This window comes from Callorhinus ursinus, unplaced genomic scaffold (assembly GCF_003265705.2).
Source record: "Callorhinus ursinus isolate GAN/ISIS: 27379988/994484 unplaced genomic scaffold, GSC_fseal_2.0 scaffold27, whole genome shotgun sequence".
Classification (NCBI taxonomy): Eukaryota; Metazoa; Chordata; class Mammalia; order Carnivora; family Otariidae; genus Callorhinus; species Callorhinus ursinus.
Genome location: NW_027397089.1, coordinates 23,871,161 through 23,885,537, shown reverse-complemented (window position 1 = coordinate 23,885,537; position 14,377 = coordinate 23,871,161). Strand labels below are relative to the sequence as shown.

At 42.5% G+C, this 14,377-nt stretch overlaps 1 non-coding gene across 1 annotated transcript; it reads left to right on the top strand.

The window, feature by feature from the left end:
• Nucleotides 1-546: 546 nt before the first annotated feature.
• On the top strand, nt 547-651 carry LOC112830239 (U6 spliceosomal RNA). The gene has a single exon (XR_003209860.1). It is a non-coding gene; the product is annotated as a U6 spliceosomal RNA (small nuclear RNA).
• Nucleotides 652-14,377: the final 13,726 nt, after the last annotated feature.

Genomic DNA, 14,377 nt, shown 5'->3' with positions numbered 1-14,377 from the left:
CAGCAGACGGTTGACCTGACACAAGCTAGTCAGTCACAATCCAAGCTGGAAGTTTCTTCTTCTCATTTTTGAGATTGCCTTTCATTTCCTCCTTGATTCTAAAAGACTGAAACACTCCTGCTTCCCATGAGTCCTGGTGCTTCTTCTTTGGACCAGCCAATAATTTAATAATAGCATTTTAAATATCAGTCAGATAAAAAAAAGTTACATAGATGCTAGAAATGATTAAGAACTAATTAGGGGGTGCCTGGGTGGCTCAGTTGGTTAAGTGACTGCCTTCAGCTCAGGTCATGATCCTGGAGTCCCAGGATCGAGTCCCGCATCGGGCTCCCTGCTCAACGGGGAGTCTGCTTCTCCCTCTGACCCTCTTCCCTCTCTTGCTCTCTATCTCTCATTCTCTCTCTCAAATAAATAAATATATTAATAAAATCTTAAAAAAAAAAAAAAAGAACTAATTAGGGAATAAAGTTAGAGGGCCAAAGAGGAAAGAGCCAACTGACATAACTAAAATCATCTTCTGGGAAGGTAAAAAGTACTGGTATCTTCGCTCTCTTCAGTAGCACATAAGCTAAAATTGGAAAGATACAGAGAAGATTAGCGTGGCCCCTGTTCAAGGATGACACGCAAATTCGTGAAGTATTGCATTAAAAAAAAAAGTACCGGTAGCTGGTCTGTTATTCAGTATATCCCATAGTGATCAAGCTATCTAACTGCACTAGATGGACAACAAAGTACCAAAACAAGAACTAACACAGATGGATTTACTTTCTTTAATTCCATAAATTATAGATCAAAAGATAAGCCTGGAATGTCTTTTTTTTTTAAGATTTTATTTATTTATTTGACAGAGAAAGACACAGCGAGAGAGGGAACACAAGCAGGGGGAGTGGGAGAGGGAGAAGCAGGCTTCCCGCCGAGCAGGGAGCCCGATGCGGGGCTGGATCCCAGGACCCTGGGATCATGACCTGAGCCGAAGGCAGATGCTTAATGACTGAGCCACCCCAGTGTCCTGTGTCTGGAATATCTTGTGGTACCAGAAAGTAAGGAAATACTCGGAGAATGGTGACCACTTGTCAAAAGAATATAGTCTGAAAGTTGAACTAGCTCTCACTGGCCACATCTGGGACAATTTGAGTCTATTTCCCTAATTTATAAACTATTCATAGTACTAATAAATTATGAGTTATGCTATCATAAATTAAGTTTCCCCCCAAATTGATCAGCTTTCTATAATCTGATACATCAGACTAACATAATTGCTTTAAATATTGTTAGAAGTAGATTCATAATCATATGATTATAAAGTTGATCAGTAAACTTACACCAAAACTAGTCAAAATAATTTTTATTTATTTATTTATTTATTATTATGTTATGTTAATCACCATACACTACATCATTAGTTTTTGATGTAATGTTCCATGATTTATTGTTTGCGTATAACACTCAGTGCTCCATGCAGTACATGCCCTCTTTAATACCCATCACCAGGCTAACCCATCCCTCCACCCTAAATAATTTTAATAATACTTTTTTCTTGGGGCACCTGCCTGTCTCAGTCAGTAGAGCACGTGACTCCTGATCTCAGGGTTGTGAGTTCGAGCTCCACATTGGGTGAAGATATTACTTAAAAGTAAAATATTTAAAAAAAAAAAATTTTTTTTTCTTTGTGTTATTTTTTTTTCAGAGTGAGAATTAGGGCCAATAATTCTCACTTTGTCAGCTCTATTTCCCACTCTCTTCTGCATTCAGTACAACATTAATCCTTCATTTCTATTTTCATATTAAGATTTTTACATTTGGGGGGCACCTGGGTGGTTCAGTTGTTAAGCGTCTGCCTTCGGCTCGGGGTCCTGGGATCCAACCCTGCATCTGGCTGCTCAGCGGGAAGCCTGCTTCTCCCTCTCCCACTCCCCCTGCTTGTGTTCCTGCTCTCTCTCTCTGTCAAAGAAATAAATAAAATCTCTAAAAAAAAAAAAAAAGATTTTTACATCTGGGACACCTGAGTGGCTCAGTCGGTTAGGTGTCCGACTCTTGATTTCGGCTCAGGTCATGATCTCGGGGTCGAGGGATCCAGCCCCATGAGAACCCGTTGGGATTCTCACTCTCCTTCCCCCTCTGTCCCTCCCCACTTGCACTCTCTCTTTTTAAAAAAAAAAAAAGATTCTTACTTTTTATATTTTTTAGACACCCAGCTGAAGCTATTCTGGATTATTTTAGGTTATTCATCACTCAGTTATGAAGGCTTATGCTTCTAGTGCCTTTCAGAGACAAATGATTTTAGCTAATTCAAATGATTCAGGTCAGGGAAACTGTCCTTGGCAAAGAAATTATCTCCAAAATCACAAGTTTAATTGTGTTGGTATCTCATTCTTTGAGCTGTTGTTTTTTTCTGCATTGTTTTAATTTTGCCTTTTTTTTTTTTTCTCCTACTGAACTAGATCTATCTTCTATAGGAATATAATTCCTGAATTGGCAGGGTCCAGGAAAGGGAGTTCCAGTGTCACACCATCATGAGGACCAGCCGGTAACCCGGCACCTTCGACTGCAGTTACAATGACCTGGTTAAGAACTGGTCATTCATTGGGGCATCTGGGTGGCTCAGATGGTTAAGTGTCTGCCTTCGGTTCAGGTCATGATCCCAGGACCCTCATCAGGCTCCTGGCTCAGCAGGGAGCCTGTTTCTCCCTCTCCCTCTGCCTCTCCCCCTGCTCATGCTCTCTCTCTCTATCTCAAATGAATAAATAAAAATAAAAAAAAAAAGGAACTGGTCATTCATCTTGCAGAAGAGCAAAAGTGAAGAGGCATAGGGTGTGCCCAGAAAATGGTCTGCAGCTCACACTGCTATTTCTATCATCTGTGAGGAGCCTGTGCCCTCGGAAGCTTTAGAGCTACATGTGCCAGGACTCTTCAGCCAGGCAGAGAAAATCTCAAACCTGAACTTGATTTTAGCCACAGAATGGGGCTTTTAGCTTTAAAATGTTTTACATTTCCTTGTATTTAAATTAATATTCAATTCATTGTGGTTGTAAGTTTTTAAAACTTAGTTTTCTTACAACTTGAATCTCAATGTACAAATCATATTTATAATTTTAATACTTTTATGATAAAATTTAAAACATTCACTTTCACTTGTTCTTTGATTAATGTTTAATTAGCATTTATTTATTGAACTTAATTAGCTTTCAAAAGATATACTTTAAAGACTCCCTCAACCTTTAATTCTATTTACAAGCTTAATCAATTAAAATTCCTTAAATAAAGAAAGGATTGGTATTTCTTATTTTCCCTTCTGTCTCGGGCTCCAATATGGCTCTGCTCAGCATGGTTATTGACCCTGTCTTTATTTAAAATTTTTATATTTTGTTCATCATAGACTTTTTGCATTAATTTTGATCTTTAAAAATAACCCTTTATTTTTTTAAAGATTTTATTTTTTAAGGAATCTCTACAACCAACATGGGGCTCACACTCACAACCCGTAGACCAAGAGTCACCTGCTCTACTGACTGAGCCAGCCAGCCCTAAAAATTACCCTTTAAACATTTGTCTGGAATACTGAGGTGTGGTGGGTTTTTTTTGTTTTTTGTTTTTTGGATTACTGAGTTTTTAAGTGCCCTCTCCATATGCCTTGGCCTTGCTTGTCCCATCGAGTCCCGGTCCTGCCCCTCCTACTGCCAGTAACACCCACTCTCACACATAATACCCCAAATGTCTGTAGACATTACCAAATGACCCTGGGGGAGAACTGCCCCTCTTTGAGGACCACTGCCCAAATGGTATTAAATATCACTTTCCTGGCTCACAGTGCTCCCGAGTCTCTGTCTGGAATTCTGATTCCCTCAACAGTCCCCTCTACGACTCACTTGCATCCAGATCAACCAGGTTTTTATCACTATAAACTGCTTCTGTGTTTAGTCCCAGGATTAGAAAAGGTGAATACATCTTCAGCTGCTGGAAGATGGCATCTGAAAAATGGACAAACCCTTTTAAATTCTAAGAAGGAGAATTCCTGGCAGAGCCTACTAATCGCAGAAGCAGTTGAGATGAGATCATGTGGTATTGTTTCCCTAATCTAGACAAGATAGTGCCCACACCACCCATTTCCTGACTTCCAAACACACATTTTAGAGGTTGTCTCAGAGAATGAATTTGTATAGTATAATTTTTAACAGTCAGATCTGGCTTTAGTTTCTCTACTTCCTAGCTTGTGACTTAAGTCAAATGTTCAGGTTTTCTAAGACTTTATCTTATGGATGCTCATCTGTATGATGGGCATCATGATGTTCACTGCACAAAGTGTTACAGATGAAAAGATGATCTAATTTTTTTAAAACTTTTCTGGACTCACCACTAGAAAGTATTCAATACCAATAACTTTACTGCTTTAAAAAAAATACTATGGATATTGCGTTTCTAGTCAGTGCCAGAGAACTATGATTACCACCCGTGGTCATAAAGTAATGTTTAATTTTTACCAATACTGTGTGTGTGTGTGTCGGGTAAGGGTGTTCTTAAAATCAGATCACATACCACTATTCTGTTAATAATGAATGAAGTGACAAAATGAATTATAAAAAGGAAAACATCAAAACAAAATAAAACCTGAATGTGTCCTTTAGATACATAGATCTTGAATTCTAACCAGTACAGACGCAAGTGTTTTGATCAGATGATTTTTCCTCCGTTAAAGCAGATATTTTCACTCTCTTCTGCATAATTTTGCCCTCATCCCGAGGTTGATTTGAAGCACTGCTGGGGGTGTGCGGTGGGAACATTTCTCTCTAATTAAAAAGTTACAGGGGCAGGGCTCCTGGATGGCTCAGTCTGCCTTCTGCTCAGGTCATGATCTCAGGGTCCTGGGATTGAGCTCCGCCTCGGGCTCTCTGCTCAGTGGGGAACCTGCTTCTCCCTCTGCCTCTGCTCCCCTCCCACACACCCCCTTGTGCTCTCTTTCTCTCTCTGTTCCTCTCAAAAAAAAAAAAAAAAAAAAAAGTTGTATTTTCTCGGGCCTTTTGAGCCTCTCTGCTGACTGTTTCCTGCCTGCGGACAGGCTCCCTGGTGAACCTCATGTTCAGTCTCTCCTGGATAAGAGTGAGAGATTATCTCTAGTCACAGATGTCACAGGCATGAAGGTAACTTCTACTTTTAAGTTCTCTTCCGGTGCAGATCCTGAAACCTAAGCAAAACCCCTCCTTCTCAGCAGGATGTACAATGTACCCCAGCTTTCGGGTGCCTGGGAGCTGGACCTACCAGGATTGAAAATTCCTACCAGGTCTGGCACATTAGAGTCAGGAACTCTGCCAGTTTCCATCACAGAAACCCCTTGCATTCGACTGTTAAATCATCATAGAAGAATGTCTTAAGATGCCTTTAGCTCTTTGTGGTTGTTAAGTTGTGCATGTCTCAATGGCTCCATCTGCTGTCAGAAAGAGGAACATGACTTCATCCTTCACATTTTAGACTTTCGTACAGAGCGAAGTCAAAGGCGATTGGGGTGTGCCTCCTTCTGCTAGTTTTATCAGAATCCTCCTGGACTGAGGACTGAGTGAGTAGCATTATGGCTGAGTGTTTGTTTGTATTTTAAGTCTGCAGCTGCTGTTATATTAATAGTACTCCAATCTCTGTTTTATCCTTTGTGACAAGGTCTTACTTAGAGTTGATTAAAAATACGTATATAACTCTTCAGATTGTTTCCTTCCTCAGATATTATTGAAATGTTGTGATTTTGTAGGATATTTTTCATTTTTATATAAGTTTCAAATGTATCAGGGTAAGGATTTACATAATCTCTTATTTTTTTAGCTTTATTGAGCTATAATTGACATATAATATCATGTAAGTTTAAGGTGTACAATGTGATGATTTGAATCATATATATATTGCAAAATGTTTAGTTACATCCTTCACCTCGCATAATTACCATTTCATTGTTGTTGCTGTTGTTATGGTGGGAACATTAAAATTCTACTCTCTTTTTTTTTAGATTTTTATTTTTTTGAGCAAGCAAGAGAGCATGGGTGGGGGCAGAGGGAGATGGAGAAGCAGACTCCCCGCTGAGCAGGGAGCCTAGATGCAAGGCTCGATCTCAGGACTCTGGGATCATGACCTGAGCCCAAGACATGACGCTTAACCGACTGAGGCCCCCAGGCGCCCATGAAGTTCCACTCTTAAAGCAACTTTCAAGGATACAACACAGTATTGTTAACCATAGTCACCATATTGCACATTAGATCCCTGGAACTTATTCATCTTATGACTGAAAGTTCGTAGCCTTTGACCAACATCTCTCCATTTCTCTCCCCACCCACAGCCCCTGGCAAACACCATTCTACTCCATTTCTCTATGTTTGACTTTTTTAGATTACACATGTAAGATCATACAGGGTTTGTATGATCTTTTTGTGGTTGTCAAGTTGTACATGTCTCAATGGCTCCATCTGCTGTCAGAAAGAGGAACATGACTTCATCCTCTGACGTTTCACTTAACGTAATGTCTTCAAGGTCCATCTATGTTGTTGCAAATGACAGGATTTCTTTATTTTCTTATGGCTGAATATTATGCCATTTTATACATATCACATTTTCTTTATCCATTCATCCGTGGTTGTTTCCATGTCTTGGCTATCATGAATAATGCTGCAATGAACATAAGGATGCAGGTATTTCTTGGAGATAGTGATTTTGTTTCCTTCAGATATATACCTAGAAGTGGAATTGCTGCATCATACAGTAGTTCTATTTGCAAATTTTTGAGGAACCTTCATCTCGTCAATGCTTATGTCTTGTCTGTTTGGGTTTTTTAAATTATTTTTTTAAGAGTATTTATTTATTTGATAGAGAGAGTAAGAGTGAGAGCACAAGCCGGGAGACAGAGTGCGAGGGAGAAGCAGGCTCCCCGCTGAGCAGGGAGCCCGATGCAGGACTCGATCCCAGCACCCTGGGAACATGACCCGAGCTGAAAGCAGCTGCTTAACCGACTGAGCCACCGAGGCGCCCCTGTCTTGTCTTTTGGATAATAGTCATTCTAACAAGTGTGAGGTTCTCTTATTATATTTTTAGAGCTTTTGAAATAAATAGGAATGTCAGTATGTTTTCATTCCTAAAATCAGAATGTGTGCCTTATCTTTTTAAAATAATAACAGTCTTTCCAGAGTTTTATCAAAAAATTTTTTAAAGATTGGGACACCTAGGTGGCTCAGTCGGTTAAGCGGCTGCCTTCAGCCCGGGTCATGATCCCAGTGTCCTGGGATCGAGTCCCACATCGGGTTCCTTGCTCAGCAGGGAGCCTGCTTCTCCCTCTTTCTCCCTCTGCTTGTGCTCTCTCTGTCAAATAAATAAAAATCTTTAAAAAAAATTTTTTTTAAGATTTTATTTTTTAAGTAATCTCTACACCCAGTGTGGGGCTCAAACTTAAAACCCCAAGATCAAGGATCACATGATCCAACTGTGCCAGCCAGACACCCTCAGAATTTTATCAATTTTATTAGTCCTTTTAAAGAACCAATTTTGACTGTTTCTCTTTTTCTTTTTTTTTTTTTAACGATTTTATTTACTTATTTGAGAGAGAGAGACGATGAGAATGGGGAGGAGCAGAGGGAGAAGCAGACTCCCTGCTGAGCAGGGAGCCTGATGTGGGGCTCGATCCCAGGACTCCAGGATCATGACTTGAGCCAAAGGTACCCAACCAGCTGAGCCACCCAGGTGCCCCTGTTGTTTTTCTTTATTGTGTTTGCTTACCATTTCATTAATTTCTTTTTAAGTTTTTTTATTTTTCAAAATTGTGTGTTTGGGGTGCCTGGATGGCTTAGTTAGTTAAGCCTCCAACTCTTGATTTCTGCTCAGGTCATGATCTCAGGGTTGTGAGATCAAGCCCCGCCCGCATGGGGCTCAGTGCTCAGCACGGAGTCGGCTTCATCTGTATTACTTTTAAGTATTCAGTAGTGCTAAGTATGTCCACATTGTTGTGACTCCAATCTATTTTTAACCCTAATATCAAAGCAGGAATCTGGGACATATTTTCTTTGCTTTAACACACTCTTCGAAGTGGTTCTCACTAGGGCAACAGAATCATTACAAAACTGTAAGTTCATTTATTCACAGGATGACTGAGCAATTACTACACTGATGTGAATCAGTGAGTCCATGGACACTGAAAAAATCACATTTATAATACTGTTACCCTCCTCCTTTCCCAAACACAGGGAATTTGCCGGGTGTTTATTTATTTTTATTGTGGTAACAGCACTTCCTTGCTTTCGAATATATTCTCACCAAGGAGCAAAACACCTGTCTTTTCGTAAACGCGGTATTTCCTACAAGCGGTCACATTTAAATCTATCAACTTGTAGCAAATGCCTTTAACATAAAGTTTTCATTCCCTTTAATATATTTCATGTAATTGTAGAAGATTTTAAAAACATACATAAAGAACAAAGAAGAAAATAAATAAATTACAAAATAAAAAATCCAACCACGTGAAATGAGTTTCTGTGGATGTTGTTTTTTGTTTGTTTTTTAAAAGATATTTATTTATCTGTTTATTTATTTATCAGGGAGAGAGACACAGTGAGAGACGGAACACAAGCAGAGGGAGTGGGAGAGGGAGAAGCAGGCTTCCGCGGAGCAGGGAGCCCAATGAGGGGCTCGATCCCAGGACCGTGGGATCATGACCCGAGCTGAAGGCAGATGCTTAATGACTGAGCCACACAGGCGCCCCTAAAAGATTTTTATTTATTTATTTGAGAGAGAGAGAGAGCACAAGCAGGGGGGAGAGGGAGAAGCAGGCTTCCCGCTGAGCAGGGAGCCTGATGTGGGGCTCGATCCCAAGACCCTGAGATCATGACCTGAGCCAAAGGCAAGAGGCCCAACTGACTGAGCCACCCAGGTGCACCCTGTGGATGTTTTCTTTTCTTTTTTTTTTTTTTTAAGATTATTTATTTATTTATTAAATTTTTATTGTTATGTTAATCACCATACATTACATCATTAGTTTTTGATGTAGTGTTCCATGATTCATTGTTTGTGCATAACACCCAGTGCTCCACGCAGAACGTGCCCTCTTTAATACCCATCACCAGGCTAACCCAGCCCCCGACCCCCTTTTTTATTTATTTTTTAACAGAGAGACAGCAAGAGAGGGAACACAAGCAGGGAGCGTGGGAGAGGGAGAAGCAGGCTTCCCGCTGAGCAGGGAGCCCGATGTGGGACTTGATTCCAGGACCCTGGGATCATGACCTGAACTGAAGGCAGACGCTTACCAACTGAGCCACCCAGGCGCCCCTGTGGATGTTTTCTTTTCCTCCGGCCTTTTAAAATTGTCTCCCCTACCACGGGACCACAGGTGATGGGGAATCAGAGCTCCTTTCAGGAAAGGGAGTCTGACAAACAGCTACCCCGTCCAAGGAAGGTAAGCAGGTGTGCAAATTGCCCCCTCTTCCCCAGGAAACGGCAATGATGAAAAGTAGCAATACAAGACCCTTTCAAGGTCTTATAATTGGAATGCACCCACTTTCAGTCCTTTAATGAGGATCTGTTGGAGGGCAAGCCTGGTGCCAGCGCCACAGTAATTCTAGCTCTAACAGAGGATATTGAAGTTGCAGCAGTTGAAGTGCTCACACCCGGCTCTCAGGAGCAGATGGGGTGCTAGCAAGGCAGAGGAGAGCCTCTGCACCCGCCCACCTGCCTCTTGGTGCCCCCTGCATGCTCTTAGTGGAGTGTCCCTGGATGCTCAAAGCATTTACTTTGAAAAAGTTAGAGTGTTCAAAGCAGACCAGAGCCACCTGGATACCACAGCTAGAAATAGTGGACTAGAGCTGTAATTCTCCTCTGATGGCTTTCGGTTCGGAGACCATGATTTTTTTTTTTTTTTAAGATTTTATTTATTTATTTGACAGAGAGAGATAGCGAGAGCAGGAACACAAGCAGGGGGAGTGGGAGAGGGAGAAGCAGGCTTTCTGCCGAGGAGGGAGCCCAATGCAGGACTCCATCCCAGGACCCTGGGATCATGACCCGAGCCAAAGGCAGACGCTTAACAACTGAGCCACCCAGGCGCCCCGGAGACCATGATTAAGAGGGATGGCTGGGGACATTTGTAATGCTAGAGGTGAAATTCTTGAACTGATATAAGTAAAAAAAAAAGTTTATTAAAACAATTTTTTTTCTCTTAATAAATGTAAATGATGCCTGCATAGCCACATGCATTTTGGGGTCATCACAGGGGCCTTAGAAAAACAGGGGAGACTGGTCAGGGGCATTTGAAACATCTGCTTTGTACCAGCAGCTCCCAACTTCAGGGGGTATTGGAATTACCTGGAGGGTTTGCTAAACTACAGATCACTGGGTTACCCCCCACCCTGCAGATGCTAAACCTGGGGTGAGGCCTAAGAATGTGCATGTCGGACTTGTTCCCAAGGAACTGATTCGGCTGGTCCAAGGACCACCTTCAGAACCACTGAGCAACACAGTCCAATTCTCACCAGAAAGGATGTGTTCCAGGGTCAAGGGAAATTATGCGGGCATCCTCATGGGTTAGCAGATCCGTGCATTTGCATTCAGTGTAGCATCCCAGGGCCTCTCCCATTACTAAAGCAGGAAACTTTCTTAGGGAACCAGATGGGGACATTTCAGCAGTGAATGAGTTTTTGAAGGATTTTTCCTCCTTTCCTCAAAGTTTTCCTTCTCCACATGATCATCAAACCACTGGGGTAGTCTCTATAAAATGGTCTCAGCTGGGGTGGGGGTGGGGGACACCTGGCTGGCTCAGTCAGTAGAGCGTGCAACTCTTGATCTCAGGGTTGTGAGTTCGAGTCCCATATTGGGTATATAGATTACTTAAAAAAAAAATGGGGCGCCTGGGTGGCTCAGTCGTTAAGCATCTGCCTTCGGCTCAGGTCATGATCCCAGGGTCCTGGGATCAAGTCCCACATCGGGCTCCCTGCTCAGCGGGAAGCCTGCTTCTCCCTCTCCCACTCCCCCTGCTTGTGTTCCCTCTCTCGCTGTGTCTCTCTCTGTCAAATAAATAAATAAAATCTTTAAAAAATGATTGATCTCAGGGGATTCATGTTGTAGTAATTCCTCAAACAGAAGCTACCAGCATCTGTAACAACAAGCACTTTTCGCCAGCCTATGTGAAAACACATCATCAGTGTTTCTGCTTTTGTGGGGCAGGGAGGATTGAAACCCAACAGCTCTTACCAGAATTTGAGGAGCTGAACAGAATGTTTTTTGTTTTTTGTTTATTTTTTTTAAAGATTTTATTTATTTGACAGAGAAAGACACAGTGAGAGAGGGATCACAAGCAGGGGGAGTGGAAGAGGGAGAAGCAGGCTTCTGCCAAGCAGGGAGCCCGATGCGGGGCTCCATCGCAGGACCCTGGGATCATGACCTGAGCCCAAGGCAGACGCTTAACAACTGAGCCACCCAGGCGCCCCGCTGACCAGAATGTTTAAGAAAAGATCCCAACATAACAGACCTTTAAAATCTTGCATTGGATTTTTTTTTTTAAGATTTTATTTTTAAGTAATCTCCACCCAATGTGGGCCTTGAACTTACAACCATGAGATCAAGAGTCACATGCTCTTCCAACTGAATCAACCAGCAGCCCCTGGATTTGTCTAATTATAGCTGTGTTTTTTTTCAGAAGTTTCAAATGCAGGAAAAGCTCCATGTTCACCAGAATGTGGGGATTTGGGCCACTTGGTTTCTACTTGTGTTACAAGTTCCTAGAACAAGACCTGGCACGTGATAGGTGCTCTATAAATACCTGTTAAGTAAATAATTAAAACCTAAATTTTATAGGTTTAAATTCACATCTCAGTTACTGTTGCTCCTGAGGTTATAATTCTGTGGCTTTCAAGGTGCAGATATGTTCTCTGGGGCTCCTTGTCAGTAGCTGAAGGTTGCTCTCCTAAGTAGAGCCTTCTAAACCAAGCATGACTCACTTTCCCTAAACAGTCAGCCTATCCATTTATATAACTTCTATTGGAATGTAACGTGGAGGAGCAGCCTCGAAAAGCATATGTATTACCAAAAGGCATGCTATTAAGTCTATTCCCATATTATACTGTCTTCTCTAATAAAAGAAAGACAAAGGAAGGGAAACACACTTAAAAACCTCTATATAGGGGTGCCTGGGTGGCTCTGTTGGTTAACCGTCTGTCTGCCTTTGGCTTGGGTCATAGTCTTGGGGTCCGGGGATCGAGCCCCGCGTCGGGCTCCCTGCTCGGAAGGGAATCACCTTCTCCCTCTTCCTCTGCCCCCCCCCCCGCTCGTGCTCTCTCTCTCATAAATAAATAAAAAATACTTACTTTTCCCCTTTAAAAACAGAAAAACCTCTATGTCTACCCACTAACCTGACACACTTACTAGATTGGTATTGAGGCAGATTAATTCTGGACCAATGCCTTGACAGTTGTCAACAGAGCCCTCTGTCTCTATTCAGCCACAGTAGCTCATTTCTTTTTAAAAAGATTTTAGTTATTTATTCAACAGAGAGAGAAAGCACAAGCGGGGGAGCGGCGGGCAGAGGGAGAAGCCGACTCCCCGCTGAGTGGGACTCGATCCCGGGACCCTGGGACCATGACCTGAGCTGAAGGCAGACGCTTAACCGACGGAGCCACCCAGGCGTCCGTCCAGACACTACTCTGTTCCAAATACTCTATCAGTCAGGGTGCAGACAGGAAAGCCGAAACCACACTAGGTAGTTCAAACATAGCAAATCTAGGAAGAGGATTTGTTATGAAAATACTTGAAGAGCTCACTGAGCAAAATGAGAAGGGAGGGCACCCCAAAGTTCAGTGTTTGCAGGCAGTTGTCCCGTACCCAGGGCTGGGAGATTCTGAGCACAGAACACACTCCCTACCAGCAGTTATTGCCAGAACCCCGAATTTCTGCTGCTGAAACTGCCCAAGGCTGTAGCCTGCAGCCTTGCATTGCTACAGGAGAGGCTTCCAGAAACAGAGATAGAACAATGGCTTCTCCCCTTTTCCTGCCTTCCAATCTCCCCCAGTGCTTCCCCTATTTGGTCAAACACAACTAGAAGCCAGCTGCCCAGGGATTCCAGGAAATGCAATTTGTAGCCGTCCAGTCCTCTGCAAAACAGAGCAGAGCACGAGGGTAGGCGCTCCATTTCCATTCCACTGGAGAATGAAATGGAGCTGAGAACAAACAGGAACATAATTGGACCACTCACCTTTAGATTTTTGCTTTTATTTTTTATTTATTTGTTTTGAGAGACAGAGAGAGAGAAAAAGAGAGAGCAGGGGGAGGGACAGAGGGAGAGGGAGAGAGAGAATCCTAAGCCTGTTCCACGCCCAGCACGGAGCCCGATCTCACGACCCTGAGCTCATGACCTGAGCCGAAATCAAGAGTCAGACGCTTAATCGACTGAGCCACCCAGGCACCCCTAGATCTTTCTTTTTAAGTAAAATGAGACAGGTACCTGTCTCCCAAACTCTAGAGAACACATGTTCACTCTCTGAGTGATTGTCTGAAGCATCCACTTACTTGGCTTGAGATGGGCAGTGAGTAGCAAAGCACAACAACGAACTACCATGGTGCTGAAATATTCAAAATACTGAATACCTTTTTTTCAATCTCATGGTTATCCTGTAACAATCGTGTTGATATTTTGTGCTGAGGATGCAAAAGCGATGGTGGGTAGGACTGCTGGTGCCTTCCCCTGACTTGAAACAGTGGCACCAAACCATGCTAACAGTTACTGTATACCTTGCACGCAGAGTCAAAATAAACGCCCCTTTCACTAAAGAACGTTTTTAATAACGTAGGAAACAGAAGGATGTGTAAAGTGCTCTGATTCCCTGCTGCTCCAACCCTGATTCTGGTTTAGCTTCTGCCCTGTGTAGCCTTACCTTACTCTGCACCCAGATACTTCGAGAACAGCAGGTTTGTTGGTCTATTTGTGAGAGTGAGGCAACTGAAGACCCCTTATACCTCCTATAGAAACAACAAGGCCTCATAGATTGTGTCCTTTTTTATTTAAAGATTTATTTATTTACTTTAGAGAGAGCAAGAGACGGGGGAGGGACAAAGGGAGAGAAAATCCCAAGCAGACTCCCTGCTGAGCAAGGAGCCTGAGGTGGGGCTTGATCTCAAGACCCCGAGATCATGACCTGAGCAGAAATCAAGAGTCGGATGCTTAACCAACTGACCCATCCAGGCACCGGGGACTGTGTCTTACCAAGGGTCTAGTTATGCAGAGGGAGGGTCTCTCAGAGCTCCTGGTCATATGATAACAGAAGTGATTATAGGGCGAGCATAAAATAAAGATATTTCAGATAGGCAAGCTTCCTTTCATGGGAAGCTGCAAAGGAGATATTTATCAAAATAGGGAAGGAAACCAAAAAAAAAAAAAAAA